The sequence below is a fragment of the Lissotriton helveticus genome, chromosome 12 (assembly GCF_964261635.1).
Source record: "Lissotriton helveticus chromosome 12, aLisHel1.1, whole genome shotgun sequence".
Classification (NCBI taxonomy): domain Eukaryota; kingdom Metazoa; phylum Chordata; class Amphibia; order Caudata; family Salamandridae; genus Lissotriton; species Lissotriton helveticus.
In genome coordinates, this window is record NC_136073.1 from 561,301,969 (window position 1) to 561,329,384 (window position 27,416).

Consider the following 27,416-nt stretch of genomic DNA (forward strand, 5'->3'; position numbering starts at 1 on the left):
CGGATGGATTTACCGCATGATTAATTGTGGCTTTTTTTTTTATTCTTCGCTTATTAATTCATGACTCTTAATTTAGATTTTTTTTTACATTTCATAGTGCCCTTGTATAGAGGATAGGATATGGGAATAATCATATATGTATATTTGCCTGTATTAACTCTCTCAGACATTCAGCCCCTGTACTTGATTTACTACATTCTTTTGTTTTTATCTGTATACTCTGCTATACTAGGTGTCTGAAAACGTGGAAATAAAATAAATAATAAAAAAAAGCCTGCACACCTTTTTACAAGCCAAGAATGGCCTCTACCTTTTCAGCTGGGATGTCCTTTGGATTAAGACTGCTCCCAGTTCTCTAGATAGCCTTTCTTCCTCTCCTTAGGAGAGACAGGGTTATATTGTACTTTCTCATGGTAATGGCTGTTTCCTATTTGCATGGCATGAAAATCCATTGTTTGGTGTATGTACCTGGCAACCTGTCTTTGCAGTTTTATATAGGGCACACTTGAGCCAAAGCTATCAGAGCTCTTTACATGAACACCAGTTGCATTACAGAGGGACACATTCATTTTTTTAAGGCACAGGGAGATTAAGTGAATAAATGTAGCACTATCATATTGTTATGAAATTTGCACACATTCAAATCTCCTTAGGCCTTCAAGACTTGTACCCCAAGAGGCAGTTAGTATGGTCCTTTAGTGAGGCACTATACTATATAACATGAGTTTTCATCTATCAAGCAAAGATGAAGTAATAAGGGGCATCATGAGGAAAGAAATCCCTCCAGAGATTGCATTATTAAGCCTGCCATAAAAAGCACCAAACCCTCATCCTGCTTATCTGATCCCATCCCTCCCACTTTTGCTAAACAACAAGCAAATTCTCTCTCACAAAGGACATTGTGAGACACACAATCACAGGGGTTTGTTTTCTAATTATCTTGTCTCTGACCTGTGCCAGAAAAGTCATGTGACCCTGAGGTATATATCTTCCTTCTTAGAATGAGCCAAGAGTAGAAAAAATAATTTGGGTTAAAGCTCTCATGCAAGTTAGTGGCTTGGGCACAGTTTCACTTTTTTTTAGTTTTGTCCTTTATTTATTTGTTTAAGAAAGATGTATGTGCCCCTTACCCTGTTCAAGGACACTACATAACAATTTAAACAGTAAGATTCTTTTTGTCCTTTGAACACCCCAAATTACGATGATGGTTGAGAATAGCCAAAGAAGATTCGTAAATGTGATCAACATGAATTTTATTTTTATAGTGGTTTGTGTAAATGTGGTTTCCTGAATTCTTAAAGGCTGACATAAGCGTTTTTGTAAACAAGGGACAAAGTAGTAGGCCTGGCCTGAGTTTGCGAAGTGACCAAAAAACTCCACACTCTCTACGGACTTCCGCAAGCGATGGAGTGAGGTAAGTTGCACTGCTGATTTTTAGCTCAAGAGAGTGCAGCGTCCTTCTGCCACTTGAGATGTTCTACTCGAGGGGCAGCTTCCTCTACGCAAGTGGCAGGTTTCTCAACATGAGCAGTAATGACCTACCATGACCGCTCGCAATGAGAAACCTCACCAGGAGATAGTCTAGCATTGGATTTTCCTAGCTCGTGCTTGCTAACTCAATATTGGCGAGCCGTGAGAGAGGAAAGAGTCTGCTGCAAGCCACTATGCTGAGTTTTTAGCAGCTCTGCGGCCCATGCGGAGTGCAGAGATAGAACAAAGTCCACAAACTCCTCAAGGGTAGCAGAGTTTACCACCCACGCCTACAAATTAGTCTAATGAACAAAATTGTTTTTTTCATATTGCTTCCCTTGCACAGATCTGAGCCAAGCGAATTAATAGACAAATACCAGTGGGTCTCTGTGTTTCAAACTTTTGAATGTGATTGAAGAAGCATGTTCCATCCAAATCCTAAATTCTGCATAGAAAAACCTTCCTGAGAGTGATTTTTCAAGAGTGACGCATTGTGATGCAACATGCCCCACACCTACTTAGTTTTGAAACTCTATCTTGAAGGATTACGCCAGTCATGTATCCAAGAATATATGAGAGTTATCATTAAAGACAAGAGATATTTAATTTATTTCTTCTTTTTATTTACTGCCAAGGGCCCTTAAATTAAATTAAATTACATAAAATAATGTACAATGTTCACATTCCGAGAGTCTGCACAAGAGCAATACAAACATGTTAAACAGTAAGATTTACATTACAAATAGTAAGCAACTTAAAATTCACCATGGCTGTACAATGACTAATGAACAACTGCTTAATATTGCTCAAGTTGTTATGAACCAATGTGTCATGGATGATATCGGTGAATGATTTGATGAAGGAGCACCAGACCAGGGGAAGTAGTACTTCGTTGTCATTCGAAGTGATCCTCAGCCATACTCCTGAGATGCGGTTGTCCTCCTTCGCCAAATCACAAAAGTAAAATCTTCATGTTTCTCTATGGCTGGTGAAGCTTTACTGTTCAACGATTTCTAATGGGTCTCTGGATGTCCTCTGGTGGGATATTGTGTTTTAGCACTGAATGTTTATCAGAAAGGGAGATGGTTATGGATCCTCAATACATTTTGTCAGTGATATCAGTCCCAGTGGTCAGAATTAAAGGCCAAAGAAATGGTAAGTAGGCTGAATCCTGAAAGTTGTAAAAGTACAAGGTCCGATAGGTCAAGTAGGCAATTGCCCATCCTCACAGTCCAGCAAGCAATGGAGGCACCAGGAGCTCATGAAATATATTTTGCTCTGTTTCCAACTTTGGCTTGCAAAGAATTTGAATAACTTTATCAAGGTGACGGGGGATCCAGCACTGAAGAGATTGTGACCCTTCAAACACGACAAGAGGTAAGGCAGTTTATAAAAATGTGCTGCCATACAATGTTATTTTCTCCAATGTCACACCCTCTCCTACACAGGAGTTACTCCACAGAAATCAAAGGCTCTTTGTAATCCATAAAAAGGCATTCAGTGTTTTGGAATCATACAGATTATTTTTAACAATGTGAAACAGGCCTGATAAATGTCAGTTTTAGGGGTCGATTACGATCTCGGTCGAAATAGAGGCTTTCTGACCGAGATGGTTGGTTTCACTTCTGACCGCCTAATTACAATTTTGGTTGTCGGAAGTGAAACTGGCCAGTCACTCCAGCTGGCTTTCATCAGGCTCAAGGAGCCCGTCTGCCTGTCGGAGACTGGCCCGTAATCCATATGGACGCCTTTTTTACCGTCCATATTATGATTAGGGTTCCCTGTTTTCCGCTTTGTCTTTAACAGATAAACACAGACAGAAAACACCGTTTCTCCTGTCTGTATTTATTTTTGAAAGTGGAAAAATACAGATAATTTAGCTTCTTTTGAGTGATTCATCATGCTGAGATTAATCACTTTCAGGCCAGTAGCTGTACATATTGAAAGCAAGGGGAGCTACAAAACTCAATGATATGTCCTTAAATTACTGCATATCTCAACATGTATATGTGTTATTACACTATTTCTTTAATGTGTTTAATGTGGGTTTATTATATTTATATTTTTTACTGTGTAATGTGCTAAAACCTGACAGGCATTTAAGTATGAGTCCACATTTATCCGTTAAATGAATGCAGAAATATACGAGTTATCACCTCATCTGTTTACACAACACAAAATAAATATGGATAAATACCAATAAGTTGGCCCAAAAATAAATATGGACAAATACAGAGGGAAATGTTAAAAAAATAAATACCATAACACCCGGAGACCTAATTATGATGTACGGTTTCCGGGGCAGACTTTCCATGCCAGAAAGCCTGTTGAAAAGTGTGTTTGGGGGCCTCTAGCAGGGCCCCTTCTGTTTGCGGCCTCTGGTTGGGGTGCTAGGGGGCACGTTGATCCCAGCATTGTGTTGCAGGCACCTTGAGGTGCCTGCCACGTGCTGCAGGGAGGAACACAGCCTCCCATTTCCCTATGGGAGCTTGTGCTATAGCTGATTTATAGCCACAACACATGCTCCCATAGGGAAATGTAAGTATGTGATCGCACCATGTGTGGTTGCATCATAATTAGGCGGTCAGGACTACCAACCAGAGGTCGGACGGTCGATGTTTCCACAGCAGTGTTGGGCGGACTCAAGGGGGCAGATAACGATGCTTACTCATGGGCCCCCCCTTTGCATCTGAACCACATTTGCAGAATTATTTTGCTCTTCTGTGGCAATCACAAAGCATCCATTGGGGGATTACAGCCAAGCTCTTGGCCCAAAATAGAGGTGTTTCTTTTATGATGACGAGTGCTTTGGACAACCCTACCCCAAATTCTCTCCTCCTCCAGCACCAATGTGATGTGATCGCTCAGTCTCGCCTGGTCCATTGTTGGTTACATATTTCCCTAGGCTCTTGAAAACCTATGTATTTCATTCCTTTTGAACACTCATAACTGTAATGTAATTTAAAACAGTAACCAAACGCCTTATATTAGAAGTGGGTCAGGAATTATGAGACTAAGAAGGGCCAATTGTACTCTTGAACGTCTAGTACAAGAATATCGTGGCACAGTAATACTGTGGACAAAATATCGAAGGGTAAATGCATAATGGGACATATACATTTGCCATTCTTAACTCCAAATAAATAAAGATATATGTATATGTATTTTGGTACACATATGTTGAATTATGTACAGAAAATCTATACATACTTACCTTTTGATATTTTGTCTTACACTTTTTTTATCAATGATATTAGTGTCCCACAATATTGTTATTCATGAGACACATTTGGAAGGCCAAATTATGGAACACAGTGAAAACCATGCAGCATAATGTAGTACATTCTGTGACAACACTATTTTGCTGTTTTATCAAATATTAATGCTGTTCTCGCAAAAAATGTTTTGCCTCTCTAGTACCAGTATAACACATGGGTGATATATTCAGGTGAGTAGTTAATGTTTGCCACAGCGCAACACCATGTGTAATTTTTGATTCTTCTAAACTAGCAATACATTTATTTGTAAAAAACTGTAAGCTATGTAGCATAGAGTGGATTGTTTGGCAAGTATAGTAAAATCATTACTGTATGGAAGAAGTGCCTGGAGACCCTCAAGGGTGACAAGCAGCTCTACAAACCCACCTTACATTTTCATTACATTCCAGTGACTCCCATTGATAAGTAATGGTTTGTTGTGTGATCCTTTCAGTCTGATAGTACTCACTCTCTCACTCACATTGACAGAAAAAAAGCATCAAAATCTTACCTCACCCTACTTAGAAAGTATGAACTCGCACAATCTGAGAGTGCTTTTCATCATTTTGATCATGTCCTCCAGCTGGTAGATTGAGAGAATGGAAACAAGAAGGCTATTTAGACATGACAACATGTATAACAGTTGACTTATTTTTCTCAAAAAGGCAAACTGTGGGAATTGCCAGTAACTGGTTGACCCCAAGGAATAGGAGCTTTTTTCTCCATTGATTCAAGCCAAGGCCAGCCAAATACTTTGTTTAGTCTAGAAGTGAGGATAGAAAAAGCTAAATTTGCTCCTAGGGTGAAAGGGAATATTTAGGCCCATACATCCTTGCTCGGCCACAAATTGGATCAACCCCAGTGTGTTTTGTTTCGCCGAAGAGGTTAGTCTAATAGTGAGACGAGTGATTGTTTTAATAAATCTCTTTTTCCTTCAGGAGATAAATTCCACCTCTGTACATTTACACTGTGCACTAAGACCAGCTTTGAAGTTAAGAAATCAGCTCTAGCTCTCTAAGGGTACCAGTGGATGAGAGACAGATTGAGTTGCTACACCATTCACTCCTTGTTAATAACGTAAAGAATTCCTTTTATTTCTGAGAATGAAGTGTAGTTTCCATGGGCAGTTATTCGTGTGATATCATTTGGATGTACTTTGTTTGTGAAGATGGTATGGAAGAAACAGAATTTTAGAGAGAAGACACATGAACATGATGGTATGGTATTTTAAAGAAAACTCACATGTTTGTCAGGTGCAAAGTTGGGGATGTGGAAGTCATCCCTGTATTCTGGGGGTGTTACTTCTTCAAGCAGATTATATGGATCCTGAAAATATAATAAAAAAGATCAGCATTACCAAGACTGTTGTAGACAAATATAGACTGTCATGAGTCTTGAAGATGAAAGTCATGAAAGGCTGCACACCTCAAGCAAATAATAAACATATGTACAAGAAACAACATACTATGCTCACTCCTATTTTGGCATTTCACATCCTTAGCACCTTGAACTCATGACCTAAAAGCAGAACATATGTGTGAGTGAAATATTACTTTTGTGAGTAATGGATCAAAGATGTAGTAACAGTGAATAATAGTGATTTGGCAGTGTATAAGTATGCTGCTACCATAAGTGCTCACTCTGCTCTTTACCTAAGAAATCTTGTATGGCTCTTTCTAAACAATACAGTTTCTACCTTATCTGATAAATACCATCCTGGCTCCCAAAGGGCTCGCCTACCATTGACAGATCACTCACCTCCAATACATTGTAAAGAGATCAAGAAAGAAATTACTGGGGGGTGTGACCAAGCAGCCTAAGATGGTAGCCGCATTTTAAGCGAGCTACATGCCAGCTCATAGAATCCTGCTGAATCCGAACCTTAGGTGACCTATTTTCAGTTGCAGGCACCCGTGCAGTGGCAATATAATCATCCCCTTTGGCTCACCCAAACCTATCCAGGGAGCCCTGGATGAGAGAGCCAATTTCTGTGGTCGACATGGAATCTTTAATATATTGTCTGATTTTTGGGAATTTTTAATAACATCACATGAAAGTATTAAATCCTCAGAGGTCCCTATCTTGGCCCATAGAAGAAAAGGGGCACTGCCTATACGGACTTCCATAAATTCTAGTTATGTTCTGTATGGCAAAGGAGGTAGGAACACTTTTTGGGAGCATCAGTAATCTTTCCATGAATTTATTTTCAATTACTGCAAGCTGTTGGCTTTTAGCGTAGCCCCAAACCCCAGCTCCATACCTGGCAATAGAGAGACATTTGGCTATAAAGGGTAATTAGTTCCTTCACAGACTTGTGTCCCAATTTAGAAGCAAAACAGAATAGTGCATCCATCACCCTACTTGTCTGCTGTGCTCTTAAGGTAAAAAAGAGGTTCCCATCTCAACAGTTTGCTAAAAAGACTGCCCAAGTATGAGAATTTACTGAACTTTTCTGTGTAATGTGCTATAACCTGACAGGCATCTAAGTATGTGTTTTTTCCCCTTTACTGCCATATCTTACTATGATTGTGGTACCGGAGTGACGCCTGCGGAGTAGGGTTACTAACGCTTTTTCCACACCCATACCTTCCAACATAGCCCATAATTTATCAGTGTCAAAAGCTCTAGATAGGTTAATGAAGGCCAGATGGATAGAATCTTAAAGGACCTTCTGTGCTTATTAATGATTAGAGATACATTAAGACATTGTTCAGTTGTACCCCGCCCTCTCCTAAAACCATATTGAGTATTTTACATAATCCATTTTTCTGATGCCCAATCTTTCAAGTGTGCAAGGAGGACTCTGCCCAAAACCTTATCCCTGGCATCTATCAACGAAAGGGGCCTTTGGCACCTTTCTTTAAAGACTGAAACCACGCGGCCACTGATCTAGATCAAGCTATCTTAGTTACCCTAAATTCCATAGCCCCAAAGAAGGCAACCAAAAGTCCCAATAAACTATCCCCTTGGTTTACGCCGAACTTAAAAATAGTCAAAAAGGCATCAAGAACAGCCGAGCGCCAGTGGCGAAAAGCTAAAAACTTATCGGACAAACAAATATACAAGGCTCTACATAAAGACTACATGGACCAAATAGCAGCTGCAAAAAAAGCCTATCTTGGAACCAGAATAAGCCAGGCTAGGAACTCACACAAAGAACTTTACTCAATTGTAAAGGAATTCACCAAACCTTCCTCATGCCAACCCCCAAGCTTAGAATCCCAAGAGTGGGCAAATACCCTATCCTCCTATTTTAAGGACAAAATAGACGGTATTCACAAACTCTTCCCCACACAGATCACACCTGACTTAAGTGATGCTCCAACCACCCTATCACACAAACAACACACAGTCCCGAAAAATGTGCTACAAGAATTCCGGACTTTCTCTGAGGAAGAGGTAATTAACATCATCAAGAAAACAAAGTCAGGTTCGCCTGCCGACCCAGCATCTGCCCAGATTCTGGCCAAAATAGCCCCGACCATTATCACGGAAAACACGGCTACACTAAATCTTTCATTAACCCAAGCCATTTTTCCAACAATCTGGAAAGAAGCAATAATCGGGCCAATAATAAAAAAAACTATGGACAACCCCTAAATTACCGCCCCATCTCTCTCCTACCCTTCTTTGGGAAAATCATGGAATCACATATAAACAAGCAGTTAATCAAGTATCTGGAAGATAACGGGCTGCTGGACACATCTCAGTCGGGCTTTAGAGCATCCCACAGCACTGAGACAGCCTTACTCGAGGTAACAGATAACATCCGCATGACTCTAGATACTAGCCAATCTGCCATCCTGGTATTACTCGATCTGTCGGCAGCCTTCGACACCATCTCACACAGCATTCTTCTAGAACGCCTGGCTGAGATTGGTGTCGAGGGCCCTGCCTTGCTATGGATTCAAAGCTACCTAACCGGCAGGAAATCTAAGGTCAAAACAGGAACTTTTAACTCAACCTGTGTAAATAATGACAAGGTTGTCCCCCAGGGGTCAATATTAAGCCCCACTCTGTTTAATGTGTATCTAACCCCCCTGGCCAAGGTGATTAGAGCTCACGGGTTCGATACAGTTTCGTACGCTGACGACACCCAGCTCTTAATCACCTTAGGACCAAACCCTACCGAAACAAAGTTCAGATTCAAACAATGCATGATTTCCATAAAAAACTGGATGTCAAACAACTATTTAATGCTAAACGTAGGGAAGACTGAAATAATGTTATTCGGCAACGCGAATAAACATTGGACAGATGAATGGTGGCCAACTGAACTAGGCCCCTGCCCGGCACCAAAGAACTCAGTAAGGAACTTGGGAATTACCATGGATGATAAACTATCCATGGCCCCACAGATAAATAAGATAGTCCACACCAGTGTAGGAATGATGCGTAGCCTTAGAAAAGTTTTTAAATGGATACCCCAGTCATCCCGCAAACCTCTAGTGCAGTGTCTAATTGTGAGCCGACTGGATTACGGAAACGCACTATTAGCTGACATCAATGAGAGCTCCCTGACCAAACTCCAGACTCTTCAAAACACTGCAGCCAGACTAGTTCTGGACCTTCCGCCCCGCACTCCCTCGGCCCCCTGTCTGAAGCAGCTAAACTGGCTACCCATAAGGAAACGTATTAAATTCAAAATCTGCTGCTTGGTCCATAAATCTATAAACGCCCAGGGACCAAAATATTTGGAAAAAAACTCAAGAAATATTGCCCAACCAGAACCCTCCGATCCTCGGACAAACATCTGCTAACAGTTCCAAAAGTTCGAACGGTCAAATACGGGGACAGATGTTTTTCAAAAATCGGCCCAGCAACATGGAACACCTTACCCCTATCTATCAGGGCCGATATTAACCACAAATCATTCCATAAGAACCTGAAAACATGGCTCTTCTAGACCTTCTAACTACATCCCCTCTATATCTCGGAATTTCTGTAAGCGCTATGAGACCTATTGGTGATATATGCGCTATACAAAATCAAATACAATACAATACAATACATACTGTTGCTTCCTTCCATGATGAGGTTGTATAGCCCTCTTCAAAATGGTGGCATTGACACAGCTGTTGTATGTTTTGCCACACTACCTCCAGAAAATCCTTACCCATTGGTTTACAACCCTACAGTCCAACATCAATAGCTACAAGTAGGGAGGACCGGTGCCATGAATCTCTCATAAGGAGTGCATTCAATGCTTTGTGATAGCAGACTAGGGGCAGTAGACATCAGACTATAATACTGGGAAGCTCACCTGCTGGCGGTTAATGACTGAATCTTTTGGGACCAGGGGAACCCAGCCACGAAACTCAAGCAGACTCCCTTTACCGGGTAAGCACCAGGGTTTTGGCTGTATGGGGAGTTTCTCCTGCCCACTCTTCCAGCCATTTTAGCCGTTCCAGCCATTCCATTGATTAACTGGAGGTTGCCCACGAGGAATGAGCTGTTGTGCATGGGTACATGCCCAACGGAAACAGTAGGGCTCCAGGGCACAGAGGTACATTTGGGATCTGTAAATTGGGAGACATCTGGCAGACATACCATGTGATGTTCTACGACCAACTTGAAGAGGATTTACAGAGATCCCAGTTGTTTATTTACTTACTGTGCGGACATGCACTTATTAGGCACACAGGCCACATAACAGCGCTCACAAGAGTACAGCCCATTATAAATCTGACTCATGATGTTAGCTATTGGTAGGAAGGGCAGATCTTGCTTATACAGAATTCTGGTGCTAAATGTCCCAGACCTGCAAAACAAATTGCAGGAAAGATGGCAGACCTTGTACGACGACAATGGATTAAGGCAAACAATGGCAGCCCGAAAATGGGTAATATTGCCTCGCCTGAGATTAGACCTGGTTAAAGAATATATTAAACCCCTGATAGGCTAGGGATGATGGGGAGGGACAGCTGCCCTGAATATTTTCGTTGTGGACAGGCCAGAAGCTCCTTCATGCATGTGGTATGGAAATGCCAGGTGATTCAGGTGTATTGTATCCTGCTTTACCCTAACCTACAAACGGTATGCCGATTTCTGATAGAACACAATCCCATGTTGGCTATCATGGAAGAATTTCTGGGATGGGACGGGTAAGGGGACAAAAACTGATGATTGGGATCGGTTGTGTTTTGGCTAGACATCACAAAGCAGGCCATTGGAGATGCAGGCCCCCCCCATCTAAAAATGGCCAAGAGGGATAGTATAACTGCTCTTTAGCTGAGGAAGCAGTTTACAGATCCAGAGGGTCACCACCAAAGTATGATAGGATCTGGGGACAGTGGAAAGTGCAGCACAAAGCACCCAGAGTTGGCCACCCATAGGAAGTTCTTGGTGGAAAGTGCACAGTTGTCCATGGCACATATCCATCTATAGTGCACCGAATTGGTAGCAGCAGACTTAACCGTCGTTTACCTCATGGTATTCAAGAACTAAATGGGATGCTGCACAAGGGGAGCATGGGATGGAGTGATATGCAGTGATTCAGTATTATGATCTCAAATGTGTTGAAAACTCAATAAAAAGAATTTAAAAAAAAGAAATTACTATCCAGCTACAGGAAATATGAACAAGAATTTCCTCAAGCGCAATAACTGCTCTTGAACCAGGGTGAAATTGCAGCAATGAAACTCAACCAATCTGTTCACTTCGCTGTCAAAGCAGACCCTGCAGTTGTGCCAGCTTGACTTTTCCACAACTTTTTATATTATTGACTGAAGTCCTTCAAACTAGCATGGGATTTTCAGGCTGGCAGAAATCCCTCAATATGGTGAGCTGTATGGCTGCCAGGTCAGTGGAGTACATGCTTCCACTGCCCTGACCAAACGGATATCATTATTTGATGGGCTGGCCCATCCATCAACGCTCCAATATTTCTGAAGTTCAGATTATAGAAATATCTATGTATACATACATGCAATACCAGTGTAGTGTGTTAGAGAATCTAGCAAGAGCTGGGACTGCTGTTGTGACTGACATAATCTAAAAGAATCATGTTACATTTTTCTGGTTCGACAACTATTGGTTGAAGTAGACACCTTTCTTCCCACTTTTTTGGTGCTTTTGCATTTCTCTAAACTATTCATCTAATCTCAGCCTTTCATTGTCTTGCTTTTGTTAGCCACTGATCATCTTAATCACCATTGTCATACCCCCAGCCAATGAGCAGAGACCTTCAAGTATATTAGCTTGCATGATTTTACAATAGGTCTCAACTTTGCAAGGGTTAGAGCTATAGACGTTGTAAATGACAATGTTTTTTGGTTTGGAGTGTAGTGGGTGTATGAGGTGTGGAGTGGAATTATGTCAGTTGTATTCAAGTTGTTAGTTGTGAAATTGTGTGGGGTGGAATTATGTGGTGTATTTGTGTAGTGGAATTGCGTGGCATCGTGAATAGATAGGGGTGAGAGCTGCACAAAATAGATAGAAATGGATGATATAGAGGGATAGGTAGTTTGTACAGGAAGTGGTGATTGAATTTGAGATAGAGGAGCAGAAAGAGTATGTGAGAAAGAAGGGGAGAGCAGGCCACAGAAGCAAAAAGAGGGAGCACATGTGCATGCAGAAAACACGTGAAGAACAAGAGGAGAGTGTGGGTTTGAGGGACAGAAATTTGAGATAGAGGAGCAGAAATAGTATGTGAGAAAGAAGGGGAGAGCAGGCAATAGATGCATAAAGAGGGAGCACATATGTATGCAGAAAAGTAAAACACTTAAAGAAAAAGAGGAGAGTGTGGGTTTGAGGGACAGAAATTTGTGAAAAGGCATGGTAATAAACTGTGCTTGAGAACTCAAGTGAACCGTATGAGAGAGGCGGGAAGAGTGCATGAGAGAGTGAGAGGAGTGAGAGAGAGTAAGAGAGAGAGAGTTAGAGGTACAAGTGGAAGGGGCACCAATAATAGGGAGGAGATGAGAGGTGGACCAGTGCAGAGCGTGAGGAGGTACAGGAAGGTAGCGGGTGTGAGCAGGCAGGATGGAGAGAAGACAGGGAGCGTGATGGAGGGATGAGAAAGATCAGCGGTATTGTAAGATGAGAGGGGGTACTGGGAGACTGAGGGAGAGATGAGAGATAGAACTGAAGAGTGATGATGGTGGCAGCAAATGCGAAGCCCATGGGCAGGCTAAAGCCCATCCAGTAGATGCACCATGTCTCGGATTGAGACAGCGCATATGCTCTGTCTAGAGCTGAGGCCTAAAAAACATGGCTTTATCCAGGTGCATAGTTGACCATCAGAGAGATACCAAATAGCGCTGCAATGCTTTGCCTGTACCAGCGCATATGTGTACTCTTCCATGTTCTCAAAGTGAGACAGAGAGCAAGATTGAATGACCAAGCAGACATTGTAGTTTATGAATTGGTGGTAGTAGATGCCCAACAAAGAAAATGTATGTGTGTGTTTTGGCCACGGTGTGGGGGCAGTTGACAGATTTGTAGATGTAGAAAATGTGTGTGTCACTAAATGTTCAATATGTCATCCTGCCCTTGGAAGAATGCCCACCATTGTAATCCTAGAAAAATCACATGTACATGCAATTACGGTATAATCTATATCTATACTAATATTATAAAAAGAGAGCCCATACCTTTTACGGCGGGTAATCTCAGGAACCACAGCACCAATCACAACACCCAATACAGCATTGGAAAGGGCAGTTGCAGCAGAAGGACATAGGCTATACAGATGCCCACCATATACATTTGAAAGGTAAAAGAACCTTACCAGCAAAGTAGTCCCTTGTGGGCGTGGGCGGGGCGCGGCATGACGACAAAAAAAAACGTTCCTTAAACGTGTGCGTTGTGCTGGGGGCGTGTGCTGGGGGTGTGAACAAGGCCAATGGGCACGGCAATTGCAATTGCGCAGCAGCAAAGGGTGTGGCCAATGGGCGCTACAACCGGCAACAATCGCGCGGCACATCCCCCAAAAAAGCGTGCCTTGGGGCGTGGCAAATGGGCGCGGGAATTGCCGGGACTTAGGCGGGGACAGACGCGACTGATCGTGCCTGCGGGGACAATAACTGCACAGTATCCTGCGCGCTGTCAGCCAGTCAACTCTCTGCATAAAGGACCGTGCCTGCGGGTACATTAACTGCAGCGTCTCCTGCGCGCTGTCACACACTCAACTCTCTGCATAAACGAATTGACACCAGGAGCACAACATCAACCAGGGCTGGAGCCGGGCTCAGCCGGAGGATGACGCGACTAAGCGCGCCTGCTGGGACACTAACCTTTGAACTGACTGCACTTTCCCACACGCGCAGCGTCTCCAGCACGCGCTGTCACCCAATCAACTCTCTGCATCAACGACTTTACACCACAAGCACAACACCAAACAAAACTGGAGCCGGGCCTCAAGCGGGGGATGACGCGATTCAGCGTGCCTGCGGGGACACGAAATTTACAACTGAATGCACTTTCACACAAGCTTACCTACGGAAGTGGAGTACATACACACTAGAGACGTCTGCTAATACTTCATACTCCGAGGTACACACAGTATCTGCACACACATGCCTTAACTATTGTGACACTTCATGCTAAAAATGTTCTCTACCGCAAGATTTTAAAATAAATTTCCCTTGCCTATTACACACATTGCACACATTCTGTTTCATACCCGGACAACGTCGGGACGAGCTGCTAGTCAATATACTAAAAGAAACATATGTAACAGGTTTCATCGGATCAGATAATGAGTGTAAAATGACTTTGACGGCTACCAAAATGTTTATTGTGTAGTACCTTACAGTTTACCACTCATTTCCATACACATACCAACCATTTGACCTACATTTACTTTCTGAGAAAAATAGGCAATGTTCATGTTTTATTGACCAGGCAGTGCACAGAGTGGGAGACCACTTCAGTGAGGGCCACACTGTGCAATGAAATGCCCTACATGCGGAGCCCAGGTGGGCGGTGACAAGGGACAATTAAATGCTCACACTTTCAATTCCACTGCAGTGTGAGGGGTGCAAGGCCACAGGAGTTAGAATCATAGAATAATTATCAAGACTAGCCTCAAAAGAATTGAAACAGAGACCCCTGCAATTTGCGGCAGCCCCGGCTGCCAGGGCGTGTTATACAAATTTCCAACATGATACGACTAATGCTGAATTACCATAAACATAAAATTCTACCACAGTTGGCAGCTCATCACGCTCAGAAAGAAAAAAAGTTAAATGTAGCAAGTTACTGTTTTTAGCATGCTTCATGAAATAAACCCTGGCCTACGATGAAAGGCATATGCAGGGCTTCAAGTGGTATGAAAAACCTGGTGGGTCCCTCAAAGGGACGTGGAAAGAAGATTACGGATGTGGCTTTAAAACATGTAAGCTAAAAATATGTGCTTCTGTATAGTGTGCCTCCCCACTAGTATTTTGGAGCTTCTGTGATTGCACCCAGATATATAATACAGCAAGTTGCATGGCATATACAACAAGCCCAGGCTGTCAGCTTTGTCAATGGTGTTTATTTCCATTGGCTATATCTGAGATGAACATTTCAATGCCCTTTTCAAATAATTTGTTTCCTTTTAAGTCTTTTCTCTCTCAATGGGGGGCTGGTTATCAAAGGGAGGATTTGCAAAGGTTAGTTTAAATAGGCCATCTTCTGTTTTTACTGAGTTTAAAGCAGGATATCCAAGCTAAGCCCTTGCCTTTCTCTCAAAACCTTTTTTCCTGCACAACTTATTTTTAACAATCTTGGCTTTTAACAAAATATATGCTTCAATACCTCAATTACACACTCAAAGCATTTCTTCCTGCAGAACCGTTGTCATGTAAAAATGTATGGTAGGAATCAGACAAAACAGAGGTTTCTGCCTGGAGGGTGCGGGCAAAAATGGAGAGCCCAATAAGGACCCGTCCCAGGCACTTGCTTTGCAGCAAGACCTAGCCTAATTAAAGCCCTCGGCCTATGTGATATTTATTTGTGCCTGGGTTGTTAAAAACAGTATCTTCAAGACGTGCGGCAATGCTATGAAACCACAAAAATGCAGTTACATGAGCTATAAATTAAAACATTAATTATTGTTATTATTACGGTGGTCAGGCTGTTAAACATGAACATGTGCGTAGAGTCAGAAGGAGGAAAGCAGAAAGAAAGTATACGCGTAAACTGAATGTTTCTGCTGGGTGAGGACGAAACCTGCAGAGAAGACTGCAGTCCTCTGTAGCGTTTACCCCAAGTTTCCACATCTTGCTTGGTCCCATCTATGGTCTTACTGCCATGTCCTATAGGCAGGCTTGCTTCCAATGTGATCTGACTGAGCGCTCCTATTTGATTTTCATAACTTAGAAGTGGTGTTTTAGCCAACGCAGCATTGGGCACTGTCAGAATTATGGTCTCACTACAGAAAAACAGCTTTTTATACGACAGGCATTGTGCTGTTGAAATTCCAATTTCTTTGCGGAACCCCTTAGATCAATGAAGCAGCGGCCAGAAAGGGACACCTGCTGAACAACGGAAACACCACAAACGGAAAACAAACCTGAGCCAATAATGTGTTGAGATAAAAGCACAAGATAACAATAAAAAAACAAGCAATTCCAAGATCAACAAGAGAGTGCACCTTGCACAGTAGTTCCAACCAATGAAAAAAGTAGTCCCGAAATAGGTACCTAAAATGGCCGCTGTGTAAACACATAAGTAATTGGCTGGTGCCTTCAGGGGGGGTTCAATACAGGAAGCGGCATGATGTATTCATGCTGCGGACGAATGGAGTTTAAAAATTGAAGAGTGATGATTGGGGCAGCTAAAGGGAAGCCTATGGGCAGGCTGAAGCCCATGTAGTAGATCCAGCAGTCTTGGTTAGAGCGGTGCACGCGCGTTGTCTAGAGCAAAGACCTAAGAAGTAACCACTTTTGTAAGTTAAGAGCTTTTCCAGAAAGCGGATTTTTGAACTGTCGGAAAAAGTAATTTCATCCATCTAGTGACGACTTCATGCAGCTTCTGGACACTGTTAAACTTCAAACTAAAACCTAAATTTCAGATATCGATCCATCACACTTAATAACATTTATAAACGTATGCAGCTTATTTTTATTTCATTTAAAGGGTGCAGCTCATGGGTTTCATGCCTTAACAAACAAATGTTTTGTCATAGCTATTGGCACATTTATTGGAGTGGAGCTTCCACTTGCCCTGGTATGCAATGTACTGTGAAATAAGTGAGGGATGTGTAATGCCTGTTGGTTATGATAAAGTTTAAACACCATTCTTTTTCTGTGCTAGACAATTGAAGTGGTGCAGGCAACATAAATTATTCACTCAAAGCTGAATTATGGAGTCAAAGAACTTTTGGGCAGCACTACCTCGTGCACCTGTCTGCTCAAAAGACACTTGTCTCCTGCCAGTGGTATTTAGGTTAACATTTAGAAATGAAATATTGAGGGAAAAATACAAAAAGAAAAGTGAGAAACTGATATTTCAAATGTTAATGCTGTATAAGTATCGGAAAATGTTTTTACAGGATTTTATTCTTGATGTAAGGTACACAAATCCAAAATCCTATGCATAACCATAATGCTATCACTATCACTTGCCCATTACTGTGTATGTACTATAACCGAAACCCAAACCCCCTACCACTAGGAGGATAATATACCCACCACTTTTTAAAGACCTGAACCTAGTTCATTCCAGCAAAGTATGCTTAACAATATTCTTTACCCTAACCCTTTATCATGCCCATACTTCAACTCTAGCCATAAAGTTATTCCTAAGACTAACATTAAACAAGAACTGTTCCGTAACTGGCACAATATACGCAACCTGAAGTCAATCTCTATCCTTTATGCTTACCTTACTCTACACCTAATTTTAATGTGTACCATTACCCTTACCCTAACTCTAATTCCCACACACCCACACACACACACACATCTTCCCCAACCTTAAAGGCGGCAGGAAGGCCACGAAGAAAAAGGCCTGCAAAACCAATGATCCAGTGAATATTGCCTTACCCGGCTGCCTAAATCCACCCTGGCCTCAGTGTCACCCAGCCCCTAAATACAATGATCCTCCCAGGCCTTGTCCTAGGCATAGGGGATTTGAGTGGTTCTCTGCGCCTGCGCCTCAGTCAGGTAGCGCATTTGCTGCAGGAGCGCTTTGCGAACCGTCCTGGAATCGTTTTTAAAAGCCTGTTTCGTATTTACTTTGATTTACTTTGTTATACCCTGATTTTAGTCCCCTTACCTGCATCTTAATTGTATTTCACCGCCGCTTGGCGGGTCCGGGATCTGTGGGTGGAATCTGGTGCCGCCATCTTAGAGCGGGGTGGGTGTTTGTGCTGGAGACACTCCCTACGCGCGCTTCAGTGCGCAGGTGCCGGCGAGGGACGCCTATTTCAAGCTCCTCCCTTAGCGCAGCGGGTTCGCGCAGCGGGCGTGTCCTCGCGTGGCCGGAGTCGTGCCAGAGTCCTGCCCGTCTGCGCCCGTCCGCGCTGAGGATGGGTCTGCAGGACGGGCTGCCCTCTGCCAACATGCTCTCAGGTATGTTAACTCGGGATGACCGCGTACATTACACCTCCAGGGCACTACATGCATTGCGACCTTCCATCCCTACTACCTGCACTTTATGTACTCTGCCCTCTCATTACTTTACATGTGCTGGCTGTGGTTATTCCACTGGTAAAATGCAGCTCTCTAAGATGCAATTAAATATAAAACATCACCGGGGGAAAAGGAAGCCTTCTAAGGGCTGTACCTCATCCGTAGTTCCTCTCCATTTTTGGAGCTTAAACTGTAGATCGCTTCCTAAGAATAAATTAAACATCTATGATTTCATAAGTGATGAATCTCCTGACGCATTATTCCTGACCGAGATGTTGCGTTGCATCAGGATAGACCCTCCGGTAAAGGTGGTGGAGGAATCGCAATCATTTTTAAATCTATATATCAATGTAAACTGGAACATGTACATCTTCCAGGTAGTGAGGCAGCATTATTTAAACTAAGGATTAACCCCCGATTGATGCTTTCCGGTCTGCTAATTTATCGGCCACCCGGGAATGCAGCTTCGTGGATTCCCTCACTTGTTGATTGCCTTTCAGCAACACTATTGAAATCCAACAACTTCACTATTCTCGGTGATTTAAACATCCACTTAGAAGATGCTAATAACCCCCTAAATAAATCTCTTTTATCTGATCTTGAGGTTTTTAATCTCAAACTTTGTAATTCAGGGGCTACCCACATCGCAGGCCACCTCTTGGACCCTATTATTTCCACTCTTTCGTTTGATTGTACTCAATCGGCGCGTCCGCTACATTGGTCTGATCACTATGCGGTACACTTTATGCTACCTCCTGGTCTTTTTTCGGCCAGTGTTCATGTGGAGGAAATTAAATCGTCCTACCGATGGGATAGGCTCGACATGGCTGCTTTTAATTTGTGTTTAACTGAGTCAATTCCGGCTTTTGTTAAGACAGACCAGGATCTAAACATTCCGATTTCTTGCTGGCTGACAGATGCCGTGACTGCTCTTGCCCCCCGCTCTAGTAGCAAGTATAGATCCCTACGCCCCCCTGCACCCTGGTTTTCTGATGAGTTGAAATTCAACGTGCTAAATGCAAAGCCCTGGAGAGGAAGTGGAGGATTTCTTATTCCGCCCTTTGCAAGGTGACTTATAAAGATGAGTTGAAAGTCTACCATGCAAATTGCAAACGTGCCAAGGCCACTTACATCGCTTCTACCATTATTCAAGTGCAAAATAGTCCTCTGACTCTATTTGCCACGGTAAAGAAACTCACAGGAGCAGACACTATTCCCTCCTTGCCGGCTCTGAATGGCACACAATGTAATGCCATTGCGGATTTTTTCATATCCAAGGTTGAGGTTATCCATCAATCTCTGGCCTCCTTTTCACGGCCAATTGAGTCCCCCCAACCTGACTCTCCCTGCAGTGTTTTTTTCTCTCCCACTGTATTTATTCATAACTGGTTACCATTTGATGACTCCTCTTTCCTTTCCTGTCTAAATAGTATCAGGTCTGGCTCCCCTCGGGACCCAGTTCCTATGAAGATACTAAAACAACTAGACCTTGAACCACGGAGATTCTTAATGAGGCTATTAAACATCTCTCTTATTGAATCTCGAGTGGCACAGGACTGGAAACATGCCATGGTTGTTCCTCTGCTCAAAAAATCTGGTGCCGACATCACAAACCTTGCCAACTTCAGGCCTATATCCCTGCTGCCAGCTTGTTCCAAAATATTGGAACGCCATGTCAACACCCAGCTTAATGAGTTTGTTGAAAACGTGGGATATCTCCATCCATCCCAATCAGGCTTTTGCGCTAACTATTCCACCGAATCCGCACTCCTTGGGGTGACTGAGAGACTCCGACACGGTATCGATTGCGGTGAGACCTTTGCGCTTATTCTTCTTGATTTAAGCGCTGCATTCGATACCGTGTCCCATCCCATTCTTTTGGAGTCCCTCCGCTCCCTTGGTGTTGATGGATCTGCGCTTGCCTGGGTGGCCTCATTTCTTAATGAGCGCACCTTTCAGGTTTTCTCAAACAAGGCTGAATCTGCGATTCATTCTTCAGCTTACGGCGTCCCTCAATGGTCTATATTAAGCCCGTTGTTGTTTAATATTTACATCCGACCTCTTGCCTCCATCGTAGAGGACGCCGGTCTGTCCATATATTCATATGCAGACGACACGCAGATCGTGTTCTCTCTTTCTAGCAGCAGGGTTCAGGTAGTCTCTGCCCTTAAAGTTGGCCTATCTCGCGTTGCAGCTTGGATGCAAGACCATCTGCTGAAGCTAAACGGCGAGAAGACGGAGGTTATCATATTAGGCAAGCATAAAGATCTATGGGGCTCTAGACACTGGCCATGAGACAGGGGTCCTCTGCCTACCCCTGTGCCTGTCGCTCGTAACCTCGGAGTCTTGCTTGATGACAAACTTTCGATGAGGCAGCAGGTGACCAAGGTCGCTGCAGTCTGTTTTAACACCTTACGATGGCTGCAGAAGATCCTATGGATGCTGCCCGAGTCCACCCGAAGAACTGTCGTACAGGTCCTTGTGATGTCTCGCATCGACTATGGCAACGTGCTTTATCTTGGAGCGGATAAAGCAACAATCTATAAACTCCAAGTGGTACAGAATTCAGCTGCTCGCCTCTTGCGTAATGTTCCACGAAGAACGTCCGCAATGCAACCCTTACGTGACCTACACTGGTTGAGAATTTCAGATCGTGTGACCTTCAAAACTCTGTGTTTTTTGTTCAAGATCCGTCAGGGTTCTGCCCCTACCTACCTGCATAACCTTGCCCAGCCTTATTTACCTGGCCGTTCTTTAAGGTCATCTAATAATGGTAATTTCATGATTCCAAGAATCCGACTGACAAAAATGGGAGGCCGTTCATTCGCATATCTTGGGCCAAAGATGTGGAATGCTCTCCCGCTGGCGTTAAAAACAGAAACTAATCTTCTGGCCTTTCGTAAAAAGTTGAAGACTTTTCTGTTTTGATTTCCTTCCTTTCATGATCTTTTTTGCGCCTGCCTGATTTCTTTCTTCAGTCTGTCCCTGGCGCCGGGAAACCCATTGCGGGTAGCTGTGCGCAATATAAATTCAATAAAATAAATAAATAAATAAATACAATGCAATCACACTGCCTTACCCATATGTCAGAGTGGGTTGTTCACATTGGCCTCATGAAGGCCCATCCACCTTGCTGAAAGACAGGAGAGGTAGTCCTGTAACACAACACACCAGTGCTGGTGCCAGTTGCCTCCTGGCCCGGGCCAGTCACCATTTCAGCAGGAGTTTAGAACACAGTAAGCTGTGTGCTATAGAATATGGACTCAGCCGCGTCCCTTTCCTCAATGTAACTGTATTCTGTAGTTGCAGAGCACAGCCTTTACCCAGGCCTGTTGTTTGATATCAAGTACCGCTCCTCCCTTGAGTCCAGGGCCTGGTCTTAGACCCGGTCTTGTATTGAACACCCACATTCCTAAATGTAAGTTGTCTTGGAGGGTGGCCTTTCCGTCGGTGCTCTATTACTTCTGAAGTCATGAGTAAATCAAAGGAGAAAGTAAAGGTTGAATGACTTGTTTTTATGGTAAATTTAAGAGATTGTTGCATTCGGTATCATAAGCCCCTTCAAAATACATGTTCTAAACAAATTTCTACATTTCTTCAACACATGTTATATACACATGAGGCATGGAGGCTGCACTGGCCATTTATTGATACATTTTTGTTTTCGGAATTGTAGACTGCCTATGTCTTTAGACATATTTTAGTTTTTCTTTCTCGTAAACTTTTATTTAATTGTAAAATACATTTAATAAATGTGAACTGCCGCTGCTGAGGAAAGTTTGAAATATGAGTCAGAAATAGATGCATGGTTCTTACCAGCTCAATAGCAGAAAGACAACCCTTGTACGCTTCAAGTACCTGCCGGCATGCGAAAAGATGAACCTTGGCACAAGTTTGGAAACCAATTACTATGCCCTGCAAATAGTGAAAGACAACTCAAAGCCTCAGGGAGAAAATAGACAATAACCAAACACAGACATTTAGTACAAGAGATTTCACATTAGAAAGAAAGGATAAAGCTGGTTCTTGATTTCACATCCAGTGTTTACAGCTGGTATTGGTGAAAGATTGTCAACTCGTAAAGCAAATATATATATATATATATTTTTTAAAATCTCTTTATTAGCATCAGATTGGTCCGTGCAAGCATACATTTACACATGAAACTGCTTACAATAAGAACATCAGTGATCATTATACAAAATAAGTAAATGGAGGACTAGACCAATAACATTACAAGCATTGTAACACATTCTAAAGTCTTATTTTCACTTTTCCAAATCTGAAAGAAAATCGCACACGTGGAGAGGTGACGCAAAGAGATATAACCTTTTTCAAACACAACGAAAACGAATGAGCCTTCGTGATAGAGAGAGCGGCAAGCAACACATCAATTTACAAGCAAGATGGCGTTAACATTGGCATAGGCAGACAAGGGCAGGTAAAACGACAAATGAAGACCAGGGTGAAGCGACCACTCCAACCGGGGCAAGGCGCACAGGGAAACAGAGTAGGGAAACTGCTCGGCCCCATCCAGCATACATTCTAAAATCAGCAGCCCACGCATACCTCTTTCCAATAGTGTGTATATGCTAAGCCTGGTAGAACACACTAGGCAGCGCGCGCCAGTTGAACCAAAACCGCCTAGCCCACCCCTTCCGGGACAATAGAGCTTGCAGCTGGGGAGCGTGTATCCCGTGTAATCCTGCCAATATACTGTCGATATGGGCCCCAGATGTCGATAGGGCGGGAAGCTGTTGGGATCTGCGTGGAGTATTCCACACTGTTGGTATTGCATTGGGCAAGGCTGCGCATCCAAGTCTTGGAATCAGGAATTCGCCTGGACCCCCAAAGTAAAGCAATTTCCCTTTTCGCCAGCAAGAAACCTATGGCAGCAAGCTTACGCGTGGTCCGGGGGAACTCAGCGACATAGCCAAGCAGTGCAATCTCCGGCTTGTGTTGCAGTTCGCATTCTAAAATGTCGCCCAAGATGTGATGTACCTGTAGCCAGTAGGTGTGTAGTTTCGGACAGGTCCATGTGAGATGTGCAAAATCGGCATGTGGAGCCTTGCATTTAGGGCAGTGATGAGGTCTGGCCGGGTCGATTCTGTGGGCCAGCGCCGGCGTGAAGTATAGGTGCCTCAAAAATTTAAAATGAATTAGCTTATGCCTACTGTTGACAGATACCTCTTTAGTGGAGCGGCAACAGGCAGCCCATTGGGCGTCCGTGATAGGGCCACCCAGATTAATTTCCCAAGCCGCACGAACTTTTGCATCCGCAGCAGGAAGGGCAGCCACACAGAGTCCATATAACCTGGAGACCATGTGGGCTCCCGTTTGTGACTGGAGTAGGAAAGTCAGCGCTGCCATGTCATCCGGCGGGAGTGGGAACGAGGGAAACTGTGCTCTAAGCATGGACCTCAGCCTAGTCAGGACAAAGGAGTCCATAAACGACCGGTCCGTAAATCGTGGATCCTCGGACACGGAAAAAACATGTCCGTCTGGGAACAGATCGCCTATTGTGGCTAGCTGTTATTAGGACAACGTTCTGCGGACCACGGCCTCCGCGGTGATGGGGAGCCAGTGTGGGTTAGGCAATGGAAGAGCCGGGGAGTACAGTACGTCCAACTGGAGCAGTCTACGGATCTGCATCCAGGCCCACGAGGTAGTGGACACCGTTTGTATGTCAAGTGGGTCTCGGGGTAAGCCTTTGGGCAATATCGAATTGAGGGCAAGTGGTAGTACCAGGTCCGCTTCAGGTTTCAGATATGGGATCCGAGCGTCCGGATGGAACCAGGGATGCGCATAGGCGCACTGCGCGGCTAGGTAATAAATATAAAAGTCTGGCACTCCAAAGCCACCCCGTTCATAAGGCAGCGTTAGGATGCGCCAAGAAACTCGAGGGTTCCTGTCCCCCCACACTAAACGCAACAACAATGAGCGTAGTTGGGTGAAAAAGATTTGAGTGAGCGGGATCGGTATGTTATTAAATAAATACAAAAAACGGGGAAGTATAAGCATTTTAATTATGGCGATACGGCCGGCCATCGAGAGAGGGAGGCGAATCCAGCGCGCAATATTATCCTCCAGAAAGTCTAACGCCTGGCCGTAATTGAGACGGATCATGGATACCGTATCTAGATGAATGTGGATACCCAGATATTTCACCGAATCAGTATTCCACTCAAGCGGGAACGGGCAGTCCCAGCGGGCAGTGGAGGGGGTGAGCGGAAAGATGTCAGATTTGTGCCAATTAATACGAAGGCCGGAGTATTTCCCAAAGCGTTCCACCTCAAGCAGCAAGGGCGACAGGTTGGTCTCCGGATACCTGACATATAGAATGGTATCATCTGCGTAGAGGGAGATGAGTAATGGACCTGTCCGAAACTGGAGTCCGCGGTGCAAGTGGCGCTCCTGAAAGTGTCGTACCAAAGGGTCCATGGCCAGAATATACAGGAGGGGGGACAGGGGGCATCCCTGTCTGGTTCCCCGGGAAAGTGGGAAGCTATCAGAGAGCGTGCCATTAAGGCGCAGTCGTGCTCTGGGGGCGGTATAAAGCAGCTCAACCGTGGAGACAAACAATGATGGCATGCCCATCCGATTCATGACGGACAGAAAAAACGACCATTCTAAGAAGTCAAATGCCTTCTCGGCGTCTAAAAACACCGCAGCCGCCGGTGTATCCGGGTCAATCCTGTGAAGCACAGAAAACAGCGTTCGCAAATTAAAGGAGGTGGATCTATGGGGGACGAATCCAGACTGGGCTGGCGAAATAATAGATTCCATAAGTAAAGACAGTCGAGTTGCCAGGACTTTCTCCAAAATCTTATAGTCAAGATTGAGTAGGGAAAGGGGCCTGTAGGATCCACACCTAGCGGGGTCCCGACCCGGTTTAGGAAGTAAAATGATGACTGCCTCTCGCAGCGTGGGCGGCAGAATCCCCGTCTGGAGCGCCTCCGCATACATCTCGATCAGGCGGGGCACCAGTTCCACCTTGTACTCCTTATAAAAGTCGGCCGAAAAGCCATCCAGACCCGGCGCCGAGGAGCCCCTTAACGCATCAATGGCTTCCACAACGCTGTCCTGGTCGATAGGCATCGCCAGAAATTCTTGCATATGTTTCTCTAGGAACACCATCGAGATTTCGTTGATATAGGGGCCAGGGTCGCGACAGTCAGTCGTCAGACTTGAGGTGTACAATTCCTTGTAGTAGGATAGGAAGGCATCGCAAATGGCGGGGGTGGTCTGATGACGAACACCTAGATCATCTACCAAGTCAGAGATGTATGAAGCCTGGCGGGGGGGACGGAGCAAGTGGGCCAAGAGCTTGCCAGGCCTGTCACCTTCACCATAGTGTCTAGCTGAGTGTTGTGTGCAGAGATATGTCAGTTCCCTATCAGCAGTGTCTCTGAACTCTTGCAGTAGCTCTAGTCTTTTCGCCTCTACCCTACCGTCAGCGTCAGTGTGCGTGTCCACGTCCAGCGCGGCAATATCCGTCTCAATACGGGTCAGGGAGGCACGGATCTCGCGCAAAGCCCCTACATGTTTGTTGATGCAAACCCCTCTAATGGTGGCCTTGAAACCCTCCCACAATGTAGCCCAAGTGTCCACCGAGCCCTCGTTAAATTCAAAATACTCCTCTATGGCAGTACGAATGTCTTCTTTGAAGACCGGATCAGATAACGCCTTGCCAGGAAAGCGCCATTGTCTCTCATACCCTCCCAACCTGGGGATCAGCAGGGTCAATACAATGGGAGAGTGATCAGACAGCGTGCGTGGGAGCGTCGAATGGTCTCTCACCCAACCGGCCACCCCTGGGGAAAGGAGCCAATAGTCTATTCTGGTGCTAGTGTTGTGGTATCCCGAGTGATGGGTGTAGGTGGGTGTGCTGGAGTGCAAACGGGCCTCAATGTCAATCAGTGGGTAGTGCGCGCACATATCCGCCAGCACAGCGTGCGAGCGGGGCTTACAGTCTGGGGAAGAGGAGGTGCTGTCCCTGGTAGGGTTCATCAGCAGGTTAAAGTCGCCCCCCATTACTATCATATCAGTGTCCAGTCGCAGCAGAACATCCTGGAGACCCTGGAAGAAGGCAGGGGAGTCTGAATTGGGGCCATATATTCCAACAAAGGTGATCTTGAAGCCCAAAAGTATCCCTGTAACTACAACATACCTGCCATCTACATCAAATATACTGTCTGAGTGCACAAATGGGACGCGTCTATGTACCAATACCGCCACCCCCCTGGCATATCTGCTATAGCTAGAAAAAAATCTGTGTGTGCCCCAGCCCTTTGCAAAGGAGGAAGAGTCAGCTCCCACCAGGTGTGTCTCCTGCAGAAACAATACATCCACCCCGTGTCGCGCTGCGTAATTTAGAACTTGCCGTCTCTTCCTCGTGTCATTTAAACCCCGGACATTCCAAGACATGAAGGTAAGTCTGGAAGGACCAGACTGCTGCCCTATCTTAGCCATTCAAACCCGATGGAATCATAGTAAAACATGTGTGTGCAAAACCACCGCCTCCCTCCCACAAAACAGGCATCATCCAAAGAGAAAAACAGTGCGTGTGTACAAATAACAGAACCAAAGCAGAAACCAACCCACCCCAACCACCCACCACCCAGCCACTCCTGAAGCCCTAGGAGGCTTTTCCCACCCTCACGAAAATAACCAAGAGCAACAAACAATAACAGTTTTCCAACAATGTACCTGTAAAATAAAGACAATATAAGAGAAAAGTACATTACGGCTCGTGCCATGGGGGTAGGCGACGCTCCGCCATGCGAGAACCACAAACGGGGCAACATTCCATTCTCAGCAATTACAGAAAGCACTGCAAAAAATTAACAGCATTGTCAGATGCATAATACTGAGGTAAATAGCCTGTCATGAAAAGGATGGGGCTGAGACAAGTCAACCTTGTCCGGTTTCAGTAAACAGGTCAGCACTAGCCTGCGAGTCAGTGTGTGGCGGAGATCGTTGTGCATCACCTGAGTTTCGTGGCGACCCTCTGTTTTTGTAGGCTCGACAAAATTCCTGTGCCTCCGCAGGGGAATCAAAAATGCGAAACCTGCCATCCACGTCTACTCTGAGCCTGGCAGGATACAGCATCCCATAGCGTAACCCC

At 44.4% G+C, this 27,416-nt stretch overlaps 1 long non-coding RNA gene across 1 annotated transcript in view; it reads right to left on the reverse strand.

Moving 5' to 3' along the window:
- Nucleotides 1-24,336, reverse strand: part of LOC144798395 (uncharacterized) — a 35,326-nt gene extending 10,990 nt beyond the window's left edge. Inside the window, exons 1-3 of the long non-coding RNA XR_013603531.1 lie at nt 22,106-24,336; nt 5,970-6,053; nt 5,239-5,310 (exon numbers count right to left, since the gene is read on the reverse strand). This is a non-coding gene — a long non-coding RNA (uncharacterized LOC144798395). The remainder of the gene's footprint in view (nt 1-5,238; nt 5,311-5,969; nt 6,054-22,105) is intronic.
- Nucleotides 24,337-27,416: the final 3,080 nt, after the last annotated feature.